The sequence below is a fragment of the Humulus lupulus genome, chromosome 3 (assembly GCF_963169125.1).
Source record: "Humulus lupulus chromosome 3, drHumLupu1.1, whole genome shotgun sequence".
In the NCBI taxonomy this organism is placed as follows: domain Eukaryota; kingdom Viridiplantae; phylum Streptophyta; class Magnoliopsida; order Rosales; family Cannabaceae; genus Humulus; species Humulus lupulus.
The window spans coordinates 107,192,449-107,215,923 of record NC_084795.1 but is presented as its reverse complement, the minus strand read 5'-3'; the positions used below and the strand labels follow the sequence as shown (position 1 = coordinate 107,215,923).

The following is a 23,475-nucleotide window of genomic DNA, read 5'->3' as shown; positions in this document are numbered from 1 at the left end:
AGATGCACATGGACAACACGTGACTGATTATTGATGAAGGCCTGATCGACCAACGACTAGGGTATCAAGAAAAGGTTGAGCTGCCTGATAGGCAGAAGGAATATGCTGAACAACAAGGAAGAAGACGTGCTGACATATGCGACCAGATATTCTCGTAGGACCGTAGCCAAAATTTAGGGACGGTTATGAGTTAGATATTTCTAGGATATTTGATTCTCTTTATATGTAAATATCATGATTTCTGTTATTATTTAAATATGCTTGTAGCACAAGTTAAGGATGGCACATAGGCCCATATGTACATCCTGGAGCCAATAAATAGGACTCATGGGATTCATTTAAGGGATACACAATAATTTGTATTAAGAGAGAACAAGTTCTTTTATACACGATCTTTGTATTCCACTTCAGAGCTTGTGAAACTTAGTGAACCCTAGTTCGCTGATCCCATGTTTCGGAATTTACATCAATAAAAATACTAAGTGGACGTAGGCCATTACTAATCTTTGGGGCCGAACCACTATAAAATAGTTGTGTCGTTTTAGTTCTTGCATTCAGCTCTATCGATCTTATCATTTTTTGTGACTCTGTGTCGTTGACTAAATCAAGGGTCAACATTTTAGTGCTTTCATTGAGAGCTGAACTCAAGAACTTCAAGATGACAATGGCGAAGAACTCTAGGAGAGCGAGATAAACTGGACAGACATCTGAAAGTGTACCAAATCCATTTCCTCCACAAGATGAAGCAGAGGATGAGCCACAAGTGGAATTGGAAGAGAAGGAGGTGGATGTTGAAACCCTGCGAATGACTTTGGTAATGTTGCAAGAAGAGTTAGCTAATCTAAAAGCTAACCAATAGAATGTGGTTGAAACAATGGTGATGAATCAGATGGAGATCGACCAGCAATGCCGAGAGCTTAACAAGCGGCAGGCCGACATGGATCATCGGCAGAGAGACACTACAGTGACTTTAGAGGCAGCCATTCAGTTGGCTTGAGGATAGCCTGTACCACTTGCACCAACCTCTCAGCCAGATCTGCCACCAAACTCTCACCCTCCTCAAAATCCACAATTAGATCACCCCCAGTGTCCTCAAAATCCACCACAACCAAGGAATTCACAGAGACCATAACAACCTCCGGCTGCTCAGCAGGAAAGGCGAACCCAGAATCCTAACAGAAATAACGAGCTGCAACCACCCTTTCATGTTGGTCAAGATAATACTCAGTAGCACATACAAAATAGCGACAAGCAATGTCCCAAAAGCCCTAGACGTCAAACAGCTAGAGAACAAAACCCTCCTAGGAGGGGACAGTGTCCCTCAGGAAGCAGGAGGTAATGTCAGAGGACCCAGCGACCAGCGTAGGCCTCCACCTGTTTACCGGGATGGACCAGAGAGAATATAGGGGAATAGTGCGTACAACAGGCCGCGTACTCACAGGTCGCAATTCAGAGATGGACATGATTACAATGAAGTAGAGTCTGGTTATGATAGGAAGAATAATGGGCAATAGTAGGTGGAAAGGAACGGGCAGCGAAATCCTCCTCCGATGGATAACCGACCAACAAGCCAGAACGCTGGGGGGCAGCCCAAACAACCTAACGTCTTTGATCGAAAGGAAAGATGTAAGGAGTAGAGACGTAGGGATGAAGACTTAAGGGATGTACTTAATGACCGAAGGGAAAGGCACAATGAGTACTTCCCCCTAACTCCAGCTGCTCCTGCCATACCAGACGTTGTTCAGGCTCAAATAGATACCCTGAATCAAGCTGTGCAGCAGCTGGTCAGACATAAAATGTCCCACATAGAATATGACCAGAGAAAAGGCACCCCATTCATCAACATAATTGTTGTGGCCGAAATCCCAAGCAAATTTAAAATACCAGTACTGCCTAACTTCACTCGAAGAGAAGAGCCGGTATCTCACGTAAATAAGTTTGAGATACAAATGGACATCCAGAAGGTGTCTGAAGATCCTCGATGCAGGATTTTTCCTGCCACTTTGTCTGATTCTGCTCAGGAGTGGTACTTCAAGTTTCCACCAGCCAACTTAGTTTCATTGGAGATGTTCGTAAAGGAATTCTACAGACAATTTTATGCTGGTCGGATACATTCGACAGAGGCCAATCAGCTGGTCGATATCCGATAGAAAGAAGGAGAGTCTCTTATGGAGTATATACAATGGTTTATGAGAGAAGCTGCTCAGGCCAAGATAGTTGGACATGAGGGAAAGATGATGGCCATCATAGTTGGAGTGCAATGCTAATCTCCCTTCTGGAGCAACCTGCGCAAAAATGGAGTCAAGAGCACTAAATCTGAATCGAGCAGACAAGTACATCAAGCTGGAGGAGGCTATCGCCGATGAAGGAAAGTGTCCAAAGTCGCAAGTGGGTCTGACAAACCCAACGACAATGGAAAAAGTAGCAATAAGATTGGAGGAAAAAAGGAAAAATACTGAACTAACGACATCTGTAAACAAGCGTCCTAAATAGAATAGATACAAGGCAAGGTTCACCATTAGTCGAGCTGAAGTGTATCAAGCCAGTCATACCACAGTCCAATTTAGTGGACCAGCCCCAATAAGGAAAGATATATCCAAGAGGGACAAAACTATGTTTTGTCGTTTCCACAATGACTATGGCCATGATACCAACGAGTGTAACTAGCTTAAGGATGAGATTGAGTTCCTTATCCGACAGGGACATCTAAGAAGGTATGTACGAGTAGGGGAAATTCCCAGCAAGGGGCCAACAGAGGAAATGAGTAGACACTTGTACGCCAATGCTTGCCTCCTCAGCAGCCAGCCCCAGTCGCTGGTACTTTGCTAACCATCCGCGAGGGACCACATATATCTGGTGATAGTGGTAAGGAAAGAAAGAGATATGCTAGAACCCTACGTCATGATCAGGACATAGAAATGCTAAATTTCGAGGAGCGAACTCCCAAAAAAGCTCGAACAGAGGAAAAGTTAATAACTTTCTCTGAGCTGGACTCATAGCATGTGCAATTCCCCCACTCAGATCCTTTGGTCATAGATGTGCAAATCACCAACATGATGGTGAAACGAGTGTTGGTAGATACTGGAAGCCCAATAAATATTCTGTAAAAATCTTCACTGGAAATAATGAAACTATCAATGCAAGATCTAGAACCATGCAACCAAACCATCTATGGTTTTTTTGGCGAAGGGTTAGCTCTAATAAGGTCAATCAGACTCCCGGTCACAGCAGGAATGATACCCATAAACAGGACATTTCTCACTACTTTTATAGTAGTTGATTGTCCGTTCGCGTACAACACTGTGATTGGAAGACCCATTCTCATCGATCTGGAAGTAGTAACTTCGGTCTGGCATCTGGCCATGAAATTTCCAACTGATGTAGGAGTTGGATGCATATTGGGAAATCAGCGAGAGGCTAGAGAATGTTACAACTCCTCGATCACGAAGGCAAGAAGAGGTGGATTGGGGAGAACAACAGAAAGAGGGTTGTTGGTGGTAAACGAGTCGCAAGCCCAATAAGGTGAACAAGTCACCAAATAGGGCGTTGCCCAAAGTGAGGATAAAGACTTAGATCCTTGCTTTGGGGATTTTTAAGAAAACATTGGACCCATGGAAGACCTCGAGGAGGTCCAACTATAAGAAAGAGATCCAACCAGAGTTGTGAAAGTCGGTAAAAACTTAGAGTCAACAATAAAAAAAGAGTTGGTGGAGGTTTTAGGGAGGAACCAGGAGGTCTTTTCCTTGTCGCATAAAGACATGGTTGGGATAAATCCAACAGTTATTAGCCATATCTTGAATATAGACATAAACCACCCACTAGTGCAACAACAGAGAAGGATGCTCAACAAAGTTAGATCTAAAGTCTTAAAGGAAGAAGTCGAGAAGTTGAAGGAAAATGAATTCATCAGGGTTGCGTTTTATCCATCTTGGGTCTCTAATCCCGTACTAGTTCCTAAATTATGGATTTTACAGACCTTAACAAAGCATGCCCAAAGGATTGTGTCCCACTTCCAAGAATAGACCAGCTGGTCGATGCTATGTCAGGACATGAAGTTTTGTCATTCATGGATGCATACTCTAGCTATAATAAAATTAGTATGCATCTACCTGATGAAGAGCACACTAGCTTTCAAACAGATACAGGGCTTTACTGCTACAAAGTAACGCCTTTCGGTTTGAAAATCGTTGGTGCGACTTACCAGCGACTAGTCAACCACATGTTCAAAGATCATATCGGAAATAACATGGAGGTTTATGTTGATGATATGTTGGTCAAGTCGAGAAAGGCTGGTGAACACATCAAGGACCTGCAGGAATGCTTCAACATCTTGAACAAATATCAGATGAAGCTTAACCTTCTCAAGTGTTCCATTGGAGTTGGATCAGGAAATTTTTTGGGATTCATAGTCAACTCGCGAGGAATCGAAGCCAATTCAGAAAAGATTCGAGCATTGATGGAGATGCAATCACCAACCAAAGTTAAAGATGTACAAAGTTTGACAGGGAGAATCGTGGCTCTGAGTAGATTCATAACTAAGTCTACGAACAAGTGCGTCCCATTTTTTAATCTACTTAGAGGAAACAAAAAGTTCAAGTGGACAGAAGAATGCGAATAGGCTTTTCAGGAACTTAAGTCCCATATGTCGCGACATTTTGTCCAAGCCAGTCGAAGGAGACACTTTGTACATCTACTTAGCCATAATAGAGTATGCTGCCAGTGCTGTTTTGATTATGGAGGAAGACAACATTCAAAACGCAGTATACTATATAAGTAAAAGGCTAGTGGAAACAGAATTACGATATCCGACTATAGAAAAATTGGCTTACTGCTTGATACTAGCATCAAGAAAACTGCGACCCTACTTTAATCCTCACCCCATAATAGTTCTTACCGACCAGCCACTACGACAAGTCTTGTAGAAACCAGAAGTCGCAAGTTTTGAGAATTTACATTAATACGAATATAAAGTGGACGTAGGTCATTACTAATCAGTGGGGCTGAACTACTATAAATCTGTGGGTCGTTTGTTATTCTTAAGTTCAATTCTTATTTTATATTGTAATTTTAACTCAGTGTTGTTGACCAAATCTCGGGTCAATATTTTGGTGCTTTTGTGAGAGCCGAACTCAAAGAAAAAAATTGCTAAATATACTAGGAAAATGCAGGGTCAGTAGGCAGGTCAGATGTCTGAGACTTCTCAATACCCACCCCCTTTGCTAGGAGTTACTGAAGAAGAGCCTCAAGTGGAACTAGAGGAAGAAAGCTAAGAATTGGATGTTGAAACTCTGCGAGCAGCCATGTGGATGTTACATGATGAGTTGGCCACACTGAAGGCTAACCAGGAGAATGTTGTTGAGACCATGATCATGCAACAAATGGAGATTGATAGACAAAGGTGAGATATCAATGATAGGAAAGCTGAGATGGATTAGCGTCAGAGGGATGAAACTATGGCATTACAAAGAATTTGACCGACACATAACCCTCAAAAAGAACCATCGTGAAGTCCTAAACAGCCAGAGTGGCACTGAGATTCTCAACCTGACAAACACCCCTAGAATTCTGGTAGACATACCGGGCAACGTCAGCCTCCTCGGTCCATTTGGGTCAGTGAACAGCCACCTCGATAGAATAGGGACGAGAAGCATCCCCGAAGCCCAAGACGTCCTGTAACTGACAAGCAGGTCTTACCTGAAAGAGGACCAGGGAATGTTCCCTTAAAAAATAAAAGGCAACCAGACTTAGGTTCTGCGGTTAGAGATCCCCCACGACAAAATAATATCCTGGGACCTAGCAACCAACACATATCTCATAGGCCTCCTCTGTTTTAACGAGACAATTTTGGATGAAGAGAAGGTGATAGTGCATACATCAGGTCTCTCAGTCACAGGTCTCAGTTTAGAGATGGGAATAATTACAATGAAGGGGATTATAGATACAACAGAAATCAAAGAAGAAATGGTGGTCGGCCTGATGCGCAATGGTTTGAGCAGCATGACCCTCCACCTCCTCCACCAATGAATCATTGACGAGCAAGTGAAAACGTAGGGGGGCAGCCAAGGCAGCCTAATTTCTTTGATCGGCTGGGAGCATCAGAGCAAAGATGAAGTGAAGATCTGAGGGATATACTAACCAACCGAAGAGAAAAATATGGTGAGCATTTCCCGATTGCGACTACTCACTACAACATTTTTGACCAAATATTACGGTCAAATATGACAAAATTTAAAAAATGTTATTAATGCTAAGGGTAAATAATAAGAAACAGGCGGCAACTGAAATAATAGGCGCCAATTAAAATACACGCGTGTTTTTTTGGTTTTATTATCTAACCCAACCTTTCTCATCCCGTCTCTCTCACTTCTCAATCCCTAACTCTATTCTCAGTCTCTCATTCCCTCTCTCACTTCTCAACTCTATTCTCAGTCAACTCTATCTCCTTCACTTCTCTATTCTCAGTCTCACTTCTCTATCTCCTTCACATCTAACCTCTTGGATCTGTCTTCAAGTTTTACCATTTCTCATGTAGGTGGCTGGCGCAAGAGGCTGGACAGCGTCGGAAACGGGGCTCAACGGTGCGTGGGTTCGACGGTATTTCTCTCTCTCCCTGCTTTCGACGGTTATGCTCTTATTTTGAGTGGATTTACTAGCTTTCACCCATTACCTCTGTTTTTTTGCCTCAAATTTCAGCTACAAATCTTTCTTCTATGGGAAATTTCGGACCTTATTTGCTTTAATGTGCTCTATTTTTTAGTTTTGTTTTTTATTTGTGAGATACTAAATTTTTTTATTTGGGGATACTGAAGCCCTTAAGTAGTGTTATAGCTCCATTAATCTTATGGGTTTTGTTGATTTGGGGATTCTGAAACTAATAAACACTCCTGTTTAGTTTCTTATTTTTTCTATTTTTGTTTCATTCCACTCACTCGTTGGATTTATGTATTATTAAGAATAAGACATCTAATTAATTTATTTCTCTTTTGCTAGATAATCTTGGAGAAGATTGCGCTGTCTTTGAGAATTTGTTTGAGTTTTGATACTCATTTACAGTCCATTATGATGATTCAATTTTTGAATGAGCATGAATCTTTGAATTATTGTGTGCTCCCTGCCTGTCAATTACTAGTTCAGCGTGATTTCTTGTTACTAGCACTTCAATGCACTTATTGTGAAAGTGCGAGCAACTATGTGATTTTTTTTCTTTTCATTTTCGTAATTAATTGATTGTTCTGGAAAATCTTTCCAGTCGCATATTAGCGAATACAAACAACATTTTTGGGAAATTTGTGACTTCAGTTTCAATTGGAATGTTAGTAAGTGCGAATTCCATACTACTTTTCTTAGAAAGTCGGGAACTATCGCTAGAATGTTAATTGCTGTTATAAACGGTACTGCTGGATGTGGAGAGTTAAGAAAAGTTTGATCTTTGAGGGTAACTATGTTGGCAGAATAAACTTTTGCTCAAAAACGTATTTGAATAATTTGTATATACAGAAACCACGCTTTGTCGGATCTGATGTGTAGATTTGACAAATATAGTTATATTACTTTATTTATTTTTGGGCAGAGGTTATCAAAGGCAATGGAAAGCATATTAGCCAAACAGTCAAGCTGTGGGTCGAGCAATATGAAACGGATTCAAAATCTGCAATGGTTGAACTCTTGACAATGCTCTTTAAGGTAATCTAGAAGTTCCTAGAAATTACTTGAATAAATTTTAAAATGAGAGTAATATATTTTCTTTTTAATTGTTCAGGGACAAATATAGGTCTTATACTGAAAAGTTAAATAACTTTAAGTAGGTTTGCCTTTCATTCTTTAGTTGGAATGTCACCTGCTTGTATAAGAAAATAAAAACTTACTAGATTAGCACTTCTTTACTGTTTACCTGAGTTTTTGATTGATGATACTTATAATTCTACAGGCATGTGGTGCCATATATAATATAAAAGGCTAACTTCTAGATGAGATTGATGTCGATGATGTTGTTGTTGCACTGGTCGAGCTTGCTAGACAAGTATCCTGCAATGCTTTGTTATTATTACTCTTTTTTTCCCCAATTTTCTTTTTAAATATGTCCTCGCATAATTTAAATATTTTGGAACCATAAATCTTTCATTGAATTTTGTACCCAAAGTTTTGCTTGACTCTTGGGAACCTTAGGGGGAAGTTGAAGATTACCAAAGCTCAAAAAAGGAGTTTAAGAATTTCAAAGATAATCTTCAGTTATTCTGGGACAGATTGGTACGTGAGAGTCAACATGGCCCTCTCTTTGATCAGGTTCTGTTCGACAAGTGCATGGACTATATAATAGCTTTGTCATGGTCAGTACTCAAATAATTGTAGTTTAAATTTGAAGCCAAACCCTTCATGTAGCTTACTCTCTTTGAACTTGGCTCATTTCCACACTATGCAGCACTCCTCCAAGAGTCTATCGTCAAGTTGCTTCTATTATGGGACTTCAACTCGTCACATCCTTCATAGCTGTTGCTGATGTCCTCAGTGCTCAACGTGAAACAACTCGTAGGCAGTTAGATGCTGAAAAAAAGAAAAGAGCCGAGGGACCTCGTGTTGAGTCACTAAGCACAAGGTTTTCAGTGACTCATGACAAGATAACAATGCTACAGGAGATGATGCGCAAAATCTTCACCAGGTAAGATTTTCCAAATTAAGCTTAAGGAATTTAAAAATTAAATACTTTGGTAAAGTCTCTGATATATTTAAAAAATAGTGCTATACTTCTATTTTTTTCCCCCAGGAATTTTAAACTAAATCATGCTCCTCTTTTGAAGGTTATTTATGCACCGTTATCGAGACATGGATCCAAATATTCGAATGTCTTGCATAGAGTCTTTGGGTGTATGGATTTTGTCCTACCCCTCTCTGTTCTTGCAGGATTTATACTTAAAGTATCTTGGTTGTACACTAAATGACAAAGTGAGTTTTAAATTTCTAATTAATTGTGAACGAATTTTCTATTCATGCTTATCTGCTGCTTGACAAGCCTAGCTTATCACTTTTTTTTTACATTATCTTAAGAATGCTGGTGTCAGAAAAGCTTCTGTCCTTTCATTGCAAAAGCTGTATGATGAGGATGATAATGTGCCGACTCTTGGTCTATTCACTGAAAGATTTTCCAATCGGATGATTGAGCTTGCTGATGACATTGACAATACTGTAGCTATATGTGCAATAGGCCTTGTAAAACAACTCTTAAGGTAATTTATGATTAAATCTTTGCAAACTTATTAGTCAAGTAATAGATTAATGATTCTCCTTGAGATTAATGTATGGTGCAGACATCAACTTCTACCTGATGATGATTTGGGTCCATTATACGACTTGCTTATTGAGGAGCCGCCAGAAATCAGGCATGCCATCGGAGCATTAGTGTATGATCACTTGATTGCCCAAAAGTTTAATAGCTCCCAATCTGGTGCGAAACATTTCATCATTACCTAGATCATATTCGTTTGACTCAATTTATCTGTCTTCTCATGTATACAGTACTTTTGTTCAAAACATATTCTTTCCAGGTGAAGGAAGCAACTCTTCTGAGGTCCATCTGGGCAGAATGTTGCAGATACTGAGAGAATTCTCCACTGATCAAATTCTAAGCAATTACGTGATTGATGATGTTTGGGGAGTACATGAAGGCCATGAAGGTATTAGCTTCTAGGCCGACCTATAGTAAGAGGTTAGAATTCAGGAGGGAGGAAGTTGTCACACCTGACCACTACTAGCAGCCTCAGGCTGAGTGCTTCAACTGATAGATTTTGTTATCCTCAAAATATAGAGGCAGTTTCTTATAAATTTAATTTTAACCTGAGTTGTAGTTGAGATAGACTTGAGTAAAAATAAAAAAGATGACCTAAAAGTAAAGCATGGTACAAATTGTAAATACATGTTTGTGTTACAAGTGTAGTGAACCTCTTAGTGGTGTGAAGATGTAATTATATAATTAATTGATTTCATCTTTTTATAGCTGGATCAACTATAGGATCAAATTAAAAAAGGAAGAAAAAGAGCTAATTCTTGACTTTCTTTGTAATTTGTTATTTTTTCATAGGATGTAGTTTGTGCTTGCAGGACTGGAAGTGTATTATATCTATGCTTTTGGATGAAAATCCTTTAGTTGAGCTTACTGATGAGGATGGAACCAACTTAGTACGACTTCTTAGTGCATCTGTCATAAAGGCTGTTGGAGAGAGAATAGTACCTACAACTGATACCCGCAAGCTGTATTACAATAAAGCTCAGAAAGTGAGTTATAAATTGGTTTTTATTTTGTTAAATTTTAATTCTCAAAAAGTTAGTTCATATCAATTATCATTTATAATGGTTTTTTGAAATTTTCATTTGGAGCCTTTTATACTGAAGAAGTTCCATTCAAAAGTTTTTATCCACGAGTTCATGTTTTATGATAATGATTCTCTAAATGTCAATTCTGCTTTTATAAATTTGATGAGGAAAGTTTATTTTAGTTTGTTTATCTAAATGTGAATTTTTTTGCTAGTTAGAAAGTGTATGATTTAGGAAGGACTTTTAGATGTAATATTTCACATGCTTTCTTCAAATTTTGTAGCCATGTGTTTGGGTTTACAGGACCAACTTCTCATAATGGTAAGTCTTTATTCAGGAAATATTTGAACACAACAAAAGGGATGTTACTATTGCTATGATGAAGAACTACCCATTGCTTTTACGCAAGTTCATGGCTGACAAATCGAAAATACCATCGCTAGTTGAAATTATTGTTTTTCTTTTTCTTACTAACTTTTAATTGATTTTAGATTATCTTATCAAAAGCTGGGTGCTTTTATGGTTTTGTTCCTCCCCCCAGAATTTTAAAAATGTCCTCCAGCTCATGAAAGATGCATTTTTCAAACATGGTGAGAAGGAAGCATTAAGATCTTGTGTGAAGGCTATTAACTTTTGTTCTACGGAGAGTCAAGGGGAGTTACAAGATTTTTCTCGTTCTAAGTTGAGGGAAGTTGAAGATGAGATTGTTGCTAAGGTTAAAGCCGCAATAAAAGAAGTTGCAGTATGCACTTTGCTTTCCTAACCCCATAAGAAGAAACTGAAAATCACTCAATGATATGAAAATGACATGGTCTTAGAATTGCAGGATGGTGGCGATGAGTATTCCCTTCTTGTAAATTTGAAAAGGTTGTATGAACTTCAGCTGTCAAGGGATGTGCCAGTTGAGAGCTTATATGAAGATATAGTGAGGACTCTACAAAAATTTAGAAACTTGGATGATGAGGTGAGTAAGTTGTAGCTTGTGTTAGAATTACAAACTGTATTGTTCCAACTTTTTATTTGTAAGTTACTAATTATCTTGGTGCTCATTATCATTCAGGTTGTCTGTTTTCTGCTTCTTAACATGTATATTCATTTGGCCTGGTGTCTAAAATCGATCATAAGTAGTGAGGTGGTATCAGAGGCATCGTTGTCTTCCTTGCTATCTAAATGAACTACTTTGTTTAACAACCTAGAGTATTTTCTTAACAGCCCTCATTCGGAGGGAGAAGTTAATTATGGTAACCTTCTAGCCAGCAGGGTAAGTATTTTTACCTTGATATTATGACATCTGAACTGAAGCTTCATTTTAAATCTATTATAATGACTATTGTTCAAATTTTGTCTAATTATGCATTGTCTGTGCCCAAGGTTTGTACCATACTGGCAGAATCGTGGTTTATGTTCAGAAAGACTAATTTTTCCTCAACAAAGCTGGAAAGGTTAGGATATTGTCCAGATGAGGCAATTCTCCAAAAGTTTTGGAAACTTTGTGAGCAACAACTTGATATTTTAGGTACGTTATTTGGCTACTCTATATTTTACTTCCTCCGTTGTACTTAGAATTGGCTTCTTTCTTCTGAAAGAGGAAAGTAAAACTTCAGAACATCTGTCTTTTGGACATTGGTTTAACTCAGAAAACATACTTTGCTACATTATGCCGATTGGTTTTGCACTTTAAGAACTCTTGGTTGCATGCAAAATCTTTTCACAGATGAGACAGAAGATGATGATGTTAACAAGGAGTATGTTGAGGACACAAACAGATGTTGTGTTATGGTCGCTGCTGCAAAGTTGGTTGACAGTTAGTTAAGTGGTAGCTGATTGATCTGTTATGGTTTACTATGAATATGTTAGTCTTACTCTTATTTTTAGATCATTATAAGTAAGTGTTGTATTCTCTTCTGCTCTGATTTTCTCTCTTTCATTTTTGAACTTAAATGTTTGTTTTGTGGAAAAATCACTATTGCCATGAAAATGTAAGGACTGTTAAGAACTAGAATAGCTCCTTAAGCTCTTAGCTATTTGAACTCCTTAAGCGATTTAGCCATTTGAACTCCTTAAGCGATTTTCACCTTTACTAATTTTGACCTCATTACTGACTAGTTCAGAAGAGAATTTGGGTTTAGTTTTACACTAATGAACATGACTATTTCATATATGTTTCATATCTTGCAAAGCTGCTTTGTTTTGGTTTATACTGTACATATTTTTGTTTAATCTAACATTACTTACTTAAGTTGTGTTGGGTTTCATTGCTTTTTGCTTTTCATATATGTTTCATTGCAGAGTTAAATTGTTTGACATTAAGAAGAGATTAATAGTTGTAGGCTTTAAAAAATTTCAGAGCAACATCATGAGGAGGTTTGCCTTGGAAACCTGAGGAGATTTCAATTTAGAGAGCTTCAGATGGCAACAAACAACTTCAGCAGCAATGAATTGAAGGATGGAGCAAGTTTCATGCATGATTTACTTTTGTGTATCTTGTAATGTTTCTATTTTTCATTTTGAAAGTAAAAAATGTTCAAGATTATAAAACTTTATTATGTTATGCTTTCAAATTTAAGTTAGAACTAAGATCTCAATGAAGTAGACATATTTATGGTTTGAATTAGTTATTGTTTAATGTAATACTTGTGGTTTATCAATTTATTGAGAATTACATATTATGATTAATTTTGATTTTTTTTTATCAAAATACAATAATGAAAATCTTTTAATTAAAAAAAAACCTTATAAGTATACTTATCAAAATAAAATTTAAAATATATTATCCACACTAAAGCAACAAAATTTTATTACTAGACTTTTAATATGTTATGATTTAGAAACATATTATAAGCATGACAAATTGTTATGATTTATATAATATAACAAACTAAAAATGCTATCAAAATAATCAAATGTAACAGTAGAAAAGTGTTATGCATAAAGTATAAGATTAAACTCCAAATTTATAATCAAATACTCTAACTAAATGTTATTATTTGAATATTATAGCAACTAAAAATGTGTTATTGAATAGTTTAAGATAACATCAAACATAACATTCGAATATTGTTATAGAAAAGACAGGACTTTTAATAACAGGGGCTATGTTAGCATTTTCAGAAGCGTTATCAATACTCCAGGTTAGCAGTTTTTAAGTGTTATGAATACTGTTTTTTCTTGTAGTGACTCATGCCCCCGCAATACCAGCTGCTGTCTAGGCCCAAATATATGCTTTGAACCATGCAGTTCAACAACTACTCGGCAATACAACTTCCCACACAGACTATGATCGGAGGAAAGGCACTCATTTCATTAATAGAATTGTCATTACTGAAATCCTTAGTAAATTCAAAATGCCTATGCTACCCAGCTATACTGGAAAAGAAGACCTAGAATCTCACATGAATAAGTTTGAGATACAAATGGATATTGAGAAGGTGTCTGAATATGCTCAGTGTAGGATTTTCCTGGCCACTCAGTCTGATGCTGCTCAGGAGTGGTATTTTAAATTTCCACCGGCTAGCATAACTTCATGGGAAATGTTTGTCAAGGAGTTTTATAGAAAATTTTATGCTGGTCGCATACATCCAACCAAAGCAAATCAACTAGCAGATATAAGGCAAAAGGAAGGAGAGCCTCTCAAAGAGTATATTCAGAGGTTCATGAGAGCGGCTGCTTGCACCAAAACAGTTGGAGATGAAGGAAAGATGATGTCCATCACAGTTGGAATGCAACACCAATCCCCATTATGGAGTAGTTGGAAAAAAAAATGGAGTTAAGAACACCCAAGAGATTTTGGACCGAGCAGATATATACATTAAATTGGAGGAGACTATCGACAATGAAGGGAAAGCCCCAAATATTGATTAGAACAAAAAAGAAGAGTCGGCCAAAGTTGTTGGTGGCCTTGTAAGTCCAATAATGGTGGTAAGAACAACAACATAAATGGTGGAAAACGAGCAAGTAATGAACCATCTACGTCTGACAATAAACGCCCTAAACAAAATAGATATGAACCAAAGTTCACCAATTATACGCCCCTGGTCAACAGCCGAGCAGAAGTGTACCGGGCCAACCACACCATTGTACCTTTTAGCTCGACCAACTTCCATCAGGAAGGATATTTCAAAAAGAGATACAACAAAGTTTTGTTAGTTCCATAATGATTATGGCCACGATACAAATGAATGCAACCAGCTGAAGGATGAGATTAAATTTCTGATATGACAAGGACATATGAGGAGATATGTATGAGCAGAGGATAATCCCCAACAAGGAATTAATGGAGGCAACGAGCAGGTACATACATGCCAATGCTCGCCTCCCCTACAGGTAGCCCCGGTCGTGGGCACTCTGCTCACTATCTATTCTAGATTGTACTTAAGGAAAGAGAGAGGTATGTTAGGACCCTACGTGACGAGCAAGATATTGAAATGCTAATGGTGAAGCAGTGAACTCCCAAAAATGATCAAGTAGGGGAGGATTGTATAACCTTCTATGAGCTTGATGCACAGAACGTCAAGTTCCTCCACACAGATCCCTTAGTCGTAGATGTCCAAATTGCCAACATGAGAGTGAAGAGAGTGTCGGTGGACACAGGAAGCTCAGTAAATATACTTTACAAATTTTCATTGGAGAGAATGAAATTATTAGTACAAGATTTGGAACCATGCAACCAAACCATCTATGGTTTTTCTGGCGAAGGGCTCTCTCCAACAGGGTCGATCAGACTCCTGGTCACAGTAGTAGCTGCCCCTGGGAACATGACATTACTCACTACTTTTATAGTAGTTGATTGTACTTCCACATATACTTCTATGATTGGAAGACTCATCCTAGTAGAGCTACAAGACGTGACCTCGATGTGGCATTTAGCCATGAAATTCCCAACAAATGTAGGAATTGGGTGCGTGCTCATGAATCAAAAGGAGGCAACAGAATGTTATAACTCCTCCATCATGAAGGAAAAAATTATAGGGAGGGGAGTGGGCTCATTTCCTCGAGCAGCACTAACATATTAGAAAAAAGGTTGCAATGAGTCAGTGGACCCAATGCCCAATCCGGTGAACAAGTCATCAAATAGGGTGTTGCCCAAAGTGAGGACAAAGGCATGGATCCTCACTTTGGGGACTTTGAGAAGGAAGTTGGACCTGTGGAGGATCTCGAGGAGATTAAATTAGAAGCAGAACAATTGACCAAAGTTGTGAAAGTCGGTAAAAACTTAGAAACAATGATAAAAAAAGAATTGGTGGAATTTTTAAGAGAGAATCAAGAAGTATTTGCCTGGTCGCATGGTGATATGGTGGGAATAAACCCGACAATTATTAGTCATTTCTTAAACATCAACAAAAACCACCCACTAGTCTAGCAAAAACAAGATTAGTCGACAAAGACAGGTGCGAAGCACTAAGAGAGGAAGTCGAGAAGCTTAAGGAAAATGGATTCATTATGGTAACATTTTATCCATCATGGGTCTCCAATCCTGTATTATTCCCAAAGACAAATGGCAAGTGGGGGACTTGCATGGATTTTACAGATCTCAATAAAGCTTTCCCAAAAGATTGTTTTCCACTGCCAAGGATTGACCAACTAGTCGATGCCACATCAGGACATGAAATGTTGTCATTTATGAATGCATACTCTAGCTACAATCAAATAAATATGCACCCATATGACGAAGAACATACCAACTTTCGAACAGATACCGGGCTATACTGCTACAAAGTAATGTCTTTCAGCTTGAAAAACGCTGGTGCAACTTACCAAACGGCTAGTAAATCACATGTTTAAAGACCAGCTCAACAATAACATGGAAGTATACATCAATGATATGTTGGTCAAGTCAAAATAAGGTGATGGGCATGTCAAGGACTTATGAGAATGCTTCAACATCTTGAAAAAATATCAGATGAAGCCTAATCCTCTGAAGTGTTCTTTGGGAGTTGAATTAGGGAAGTTTTTGGGGTTCGTAGTGAACTCATGAGGAATAAAAGCTAACCCCGAGAAGATTCAAGCGTTGATCGACATGAAATTTCCCATCAAGATTAAAGATATATGAAATCTAACAAGAAGAATTGCTGCCCTAAGCAGATTTATTTCAAAATCTACCAACAAGTGTGTCCCATTTTTTAATTTGCTCAGGGGAAACAATAAGTTTGAATGGACAGAAGAGTCCAAGCAGGCCTTTCAGGCACTCAAGGAAAATATTGCTCAATCTCCTATTCTATCAAAACTAGTCGAGGGAGAAACTTTTTACACCTAACTAGCGATAACAGAATATGCTGGTGCTGTTTTGGTTAGAGAAGAAAATAGTATCCAAAAATTACTATATTATATAAGTAAAAGGCTAGTAGGAGCAGAATCATGATATCCATCTATTGAGAAATTAGCTTATTGCTTGGTATTGGCATTGCGAAAGCTACGACCATATTTTCAAGCTCACCCATAATAGTATTCACCGACCAGCCATTATAGCAAGTCTTGCAAAAATCAGAAGCTGTTGGTCGACTATTAAAATGAGTTGTGGAGTTAGGACAATTTGAAATTGCTTACTTACCACAAACAAGAATAAAGGGCCAAGCAATATTAGATTTTGTAGCTGAATTCACTAATCTCTCAAAATGCGAGCAGACACCAGGAACATACGTGCAAGCAGAATTTACAACTTGGAAGTTGTTTGTTGATGGGTCTTCCAACGAGCACAATTTTGGGGTAGGATTAATCCTTATAATGCCATAAGGGCATTAGTTTCACTGTGCACTTATATTTGGATTTTTTGCATCCAACAGTGAAGCTAAATATGAAGCACTACTCACAGGATTAAGACTAGCCAATGAAGTAATCATAAAATCACTATAGGTATATAGTGATCCACAGTTGGTCATTAATCAAATTCTAGGAGAATATCAAGCCAAAGGATTGAAAATAGTCGCATATCTAAACAAATCAAAAGACTTGTTAGCGCAATTCAAAGAATAATCATTGCAACAAATCCCGCGCGATTAGAATTCCAATGTAGACGCATTGGCCAAGTTAGCAAGTTCCAATGATGTAGACATGCTAAGCATTGTACTGGTTGAACATGTATCAACTCCCAGCATATAGGAAGATGATTCCATTGTGGTTATACATACAGTTGATACCTGGATGACTCCTATTATCCAATACCTCAACCAGGGAATATTACAAACAAAAAAGAATGAATCGAAGAAACTACAAAGACGGTTCGCCTCATTTATTCTAATGGATGGAATTTTGTATCGACGAGGATATTCTATGCCACTACTATGATGTATTCCCAAAGAAAAAGCTAAGGAGGTATTACAAGAAGTACAAGGAGGATTTTGCGGACACCACGCTGGGGGGCAGAGTTTATCAAAAAGATTTTACGTCAAGGGTACTTTTGGCCTACAATGAATGAGGATGCAACATAATTTGTGAAAAAATGAAAAAAATGCCAATAATTTTCCAAAATACCTCGAGCAACCCCAAATGAATTGAAGCAGATGCAAAGTCCTTGGACATTTGCAATTTGGAGAAAAGACCTAATCGAATTTTTACCAACAGGAAACCGGGGTGTAAAATGCCCAATAGTAGCAGTCGACTACTTCACCAAATGGGTAGAAGCTGAGTTGCTTGCAACAATCATGACCAAGAAAGTTCTAGATTTTGTCATAAAAAACATAGTGTTTCGATATGGACTGCCAAATAAAATAATACCAGACAATGGCACACAATTCAATAGCGGCCTATTCACTGATTTCTGCGAACGACATGGTATAACTAAAAGCTTCTCATCAGTCGCACATCCACAAACAAATGGACAAGTCAAAGCTTTGAATAAGACGATAAAGGACACCCTAAAATAAGACTAGAGTAGGCAAAGGGAGCTTGGCCAGTAGAATTACTAGATGTTCTCTGGTCATACAGAAAAACAAACCGAACAACAACAGGTCATACGCCATTTTCCTTACCATATGGGTATGAAGCCATGCTACCTGTTGAGTTAGATCCACCCTCACATCGAAGACTAACATATTACCATAATACTAATCACCAGTTGCTAATGGAATCATTAGATTTGATAGAAGAACGAAGAGAGAAGGCTCAGCTACGAATAGCAGCTCACCAACAAAAAGTCGCCCGATATTTTAACTCTAAAATACGTGAGAGAAAATTTTCTTTAGGAGACTTGATACATAGAAGATTTTTCTTCAATACTTGAGACTAAGTTGCTGGAGTCCTTGGGCCAAACTGGGAAGGTCCATATAAAATTGAATACTACAACCAAGAACGTATAAACTTGCTCGCTTAAACAGAGATCTCGTTTGACATTATTGGAATGGAGAACATCTGCGCAAGTATTATCAATGAATATTTCTTATTAAAGGATGGTTTCTATTAAATAATTTTTACTTTTACAAGTTTTTGAACAAGGACTAGTCAGTTATTTGGCTGGTCGCTTCTAAGTGTAAGATCGTTTGATCACTCGTACAAACACAAATTTATCCATTTTTTACGAGAAATAAAGGAACTGTGCGCAGCCAGTTATTCTTGCAAATTATTGTATTTCTTACAAGTATTTACTCATTATGTGTGTTGTTTTGCTATATTTTCATAAGTTAATTATAAGTACGTGAGCCGTAAGGTTAGAACATGTATTGGTACTCAATCGCTTAGGGGGCATATAAGATACTAAGAAGCAAAGCATATAATAATATGTAAACACACGAGAAAAATAAGGGAAAGCATGCAACAACACTTATAATTATTTTTTCAAAACTTCTTAGATTTTACACAAAAAGTATAATGTGTTATGCTAAGTTCGGTCATACGAACATATGTTATAATATCAAAAAAGAGGTCTTTACATCATGAGAAGTACTGCTCTGATGTAATTGAGAAACTAGTATAAAAGTATCACTGGTTTGAGCAGTAAATTGTTTTGACACCACAAACAAGTTGATCTATTGTTATAATTACAAAATAGAAAGAAAAAAATTTCACTGAGCAGGAGGATTTTGATGGGGCTACTGGTCAACAATTGCTTTAGCCTGCTCTTCTCTATCGATCCCTGTGACCAAAGAAATCTCTGGAGATACAGGGGCATTTTTCTCCTCCTCCAGTTGAGCAGTGCATCGAGCAAGCTCAGACTCCCTTATCTGTTCAGGAAGATAATCAAAATTTTCTCCTTGATTTTTCTTCCAGAACATAGAAAAATAGGTGAAGGTTGCACCTTGAAACCTCTCCAAGTTGCTCACATTAATTTCCTCGAGTTGTTTCACGTTTTTCTCCAACTCATTTGCCTATGTATGACTAGCGACTAAACCATCTTGAAGCTTGACCAACTCATCATTGTTGGCCATGGACGCAGCCTTGTATTTTTCTTTTAAAGTTATGGCCTTGTCCAAGTCCTCCTTAGTTTTTCTTAGCTCCTTGTTGAGGGCCTTGTTCTGGTCCTCTGCTGCTTTTCGCTCTTGAGAAAATTTGGAGCCATTTTCTTCAGCACGATGCCACCTATTATTCATGGTCAGGAGAGCCTGTGAGTAGCATAAAAGTGATGTTAGTAAATTAAAAATTTTAGCAAGAAATAAAATAGTTAGAAAAGACTGTTGGTCAATCCCCGCTGGTGCCTCTGGCTTCTCTCTTGCTCAATTTCTTTGAGCCAGTGGTTTTGCCTCCTCAGGCATAGATGTCAAAGGTGTTATTCGCTTGCATGACTGAAAAAAGGGGCAAACAAATTAATTAAAGTGTCCACAAGAATTATGAAGATCGACAAGGAAAAATTCTAAGTATTGTACTCGAACTAAAGATATTGGTCTATACGTCTTCTAAGTTAGTATTGCTACAAACATTATCCTCTTTGAAGAAATCCGGATTAAAGCTACATGTTGGAAAAATAAAGTTGCCATTCCTGTCGAACATACTACAAGGAATGGGTAACGTATTTAAAAGAGTTCAAAAATCCATGCCATTTTTGTCCTCAGACGAGTCATATACCCGACCAGGATGATCAAGTAGTTTTTGTTTCCCTTTCCGTGGGCAGGAGGAATAGGTTCTGGTTGACGAGTGGAGACTGGTTCCCTGATGGTGACCCCGTCGGACGGCGCCTTGGGGGGTTGGGAAAGTTGTTGGGAGACGTTATCAGTACCTTCTCCTGTGGCACTCCCAGCAGTTGTTTCTTTCACATCTTGGTGAGGCTCCAAAAGGCCGACCAGTCTTAAATTATTTTTGGTTACCAATTCATAAATACTCTTTTCTACAGAGGTCATGCTGGCTAGGGCAATGACCATATCTACCATGCCTTAGGTAGGCTCTGGTCGGAACCATGGGCCTATATTCAACAAAGTAAGCTAAGACAAAGGAGAAATAAACGACCAAAATTTTGAGCAAATTCAGGAAGAAAAATTACCTCCCCAAGTAAACGACAAGTTGTTCGCTACGAGATCGTTGTGAGGAGATACTATTAGGAGTATTTACCCACATTGGACTTATAGGTTATATCGATCAAGAATGTACGAGAAGACTCCTGATGGTAGAAATGGAAAAAACCCATGTTATTTTGGTTGGGGTTAGATTTAAGATCGAATATATAGTTAATTTCATGGGGACTGGGTACAGGCCATTCCTTGTGTTGGTAAAGAATATAGAGCACCAATAACACTCTATACCCGTTCCGTGTAATTTGGAATGGAGAAACGTCAAAATATTTTGCCACTCCACGGAAAAAATTGTACAGAGGCAAGGTTGCCTTGACCTCGATGTGATACCTCGACCAGACACTATAAGTGCCACCAGGAACGTTTGCCCTTTGCTCAAGGGTTGGCTTGAATAAAGTAATCACAGAGAGGTCATATTTCTTAGGATACTTGGCCACCATCCTCCTCGATATAATGCTAGGATGGGCGATGTACTAGGGTACGTCCTATTTTATGACTTCTCTTACAAGAGTGTGGGAAAGGAGAAGCTCAGGAGGCTACTTAGTTACAACAGGTTTGTTGATAGTGGAAGGACCCTCAGCGTTGGCCGCATGCTGACCAATGTGAGGATTGACATTCCTTTTCTTTCTCTGAGCAACATGCTTTACTCGTGCCCTAGAAGGATTTGATTTGTGATGGTTGGTTGAAGATATTGGTTGTATTGGATCATGTGGAATAGCAAAGTAGGCTGATCGGAGTCTACGAACATCAAATTTAGAAGATCCTAGTCTATTGGCCTCTCACCTCCCCAATGATCGTGCATGAATATCTTAGAAGAAGAAGGGGAAGTGAGAATCTACGACCAATATGGGGAGAATTGAGAAAATAACTATTGTTCATGGAAATTAATTTAGTATTCATCAACAAACATGCTCTAAGATACGAGCATGTGAATGTAACAGATCAAAAAGTAAAAGTAAAAAGGTTTTTAAAGAAAACTTTTCGATTTCGTCACAGGCGGGAAAAAACCCAAATTTTGTCCAGGGCCTAAAAATCAAAATTTTACATTGATTTCAGACCCAAAATCAGTAGTTATATCCTGATAAATTATTTCTAAATATTTTTACACTCCTAAATATGATCTAAAATACTCATTAAAACCCAAAATCATACACATTCCTACCTATAACCGATTATCCTAAAAAACTTACCAAGAACTTCAATATGAAATTTACAAAGAAAAGATTATTCCTAGTAGAAATGCAAGAAAATTACAAAAAAATAGAAGGGAGTTTGACAAAAACTTACTTGAAGTGTAGATTGCTCAAGAAATTGCGTTGAAACTGCTTGGAAATGCCTGAAAATTTGTCTCGAATTGCATGGGAGAATGCTTGAAACTTTGAAGTTCTTGGAGAGCGAGAAAGTTGAGGTAAAAAATGATGGGAAAGGAAGAAGCCTATTTATACTGTTCAGGGTAGCTGAAAGGTTATGAGTGAAAAGTGGGTTTTGGAATAGTGGAAAATGTAATGTCATCAAATCTTTCCTTGGAAACAATAAAATCATGATTATTTACCTTTCGAGGAAGTAAAAGTGCAATTGGACGTGACAGGTTGGTGAATGTTGGCCGAGTAATATTATTTAATGTTGATCGCATCATAATAAACTTAGGGGGCAAATGTTTCCTAAAAATTTAGCATGATGACGTGACACAAACATAAGACACGTGAAAGACACATGACGAGATATTTATAGAGGACCGGTAGACTCACGACCAGACAGGAGAAGAAAACATGTTATCATGTAAATTCAAAATTTATGCGGAGTAGCAGGAAAAGAAGTTGACGAAAGACATGCGACCAGAGCTGCTCGATTAAATGCAGTTAAATCTCAAAGTTAGTTTAATATACAAATATTTGTGAGATATCTATTTTTTAAATTATAAAACGTATTATTTACATATTATTTTATGTTTGCTTGTTGCACAAATTACACAAGCCCCATGACCCATCTATGTACATTCTCTAGTCTATAAATAGATGACTCACAAATTCATTATTTTTTACGCTGCAATTCTTTACTTTAAGAGAAATATAAGAATCTAAGGCTATTATCAATGATTTTGTATCCTCTCTCTCAACTTGTGAAACTTGGTTGACTCAAGTCATCTGATCGCAGGTTTTGAGAATTTACATAAACACGAATATAAAGTGGATGTAGGTCATTACTGATCAGCAGGGCCGGACCACTATAAATCTGTGAGTCGTTTATCATTCCTAAGTTCAGTTCTTATTTCATATTGTAATTTTGACATAGCATCATTGACCAAATCTCGGGTCAACAGATTTGTAGTTACTTTCACAAGTAATAAAATCATATTTCTTTAAATGGATGTGAATTATGGGGTGGATGTATGGAAATGGGCTATACCTATTACAACCAAACGAACACTATGTTCTAAATAATGAGTTGTTTAAGAGAGCTAAACCTAGGACCGTTAAACGACAAAATGTCAATAACATTATAAATGATTTGCCTTTGGCATCATCACTTTGGTCATATTTGCTATGATATGATTCAAAGACTAACAAAGGCTGGGCATTTGAGGGAACTCGCCTAGGGTGACCTATCTGTTTGTGAATCTATTCTTGAGGGAAAAATGACAAAGCGTCCACTCTCTGTTATAGGAGAAAGGGCCAAAGAACCACTAAGCCTAGTATATTCACATGTCTTGGGGAAAATGAATGTTCAAGCGACGGGTGGT

The 23,475-nt window shown here is 37.9% G+C and overlaps 1 pseudogene; it reads left to right on the top strand.

Moving 5' to 3' along the window:
* Nucleotides 1–7,976: 7,976 nt before the first annotated feature.
* On the top strand, nt 7,977–12,626 carry LOC133824906 (sister-chromatid cohesion protein 3-like; annotated as a pseudogene).
* The last annotated feature ends 10,849 nt before the right edge of the window (nt 12,627–23,475 follow it).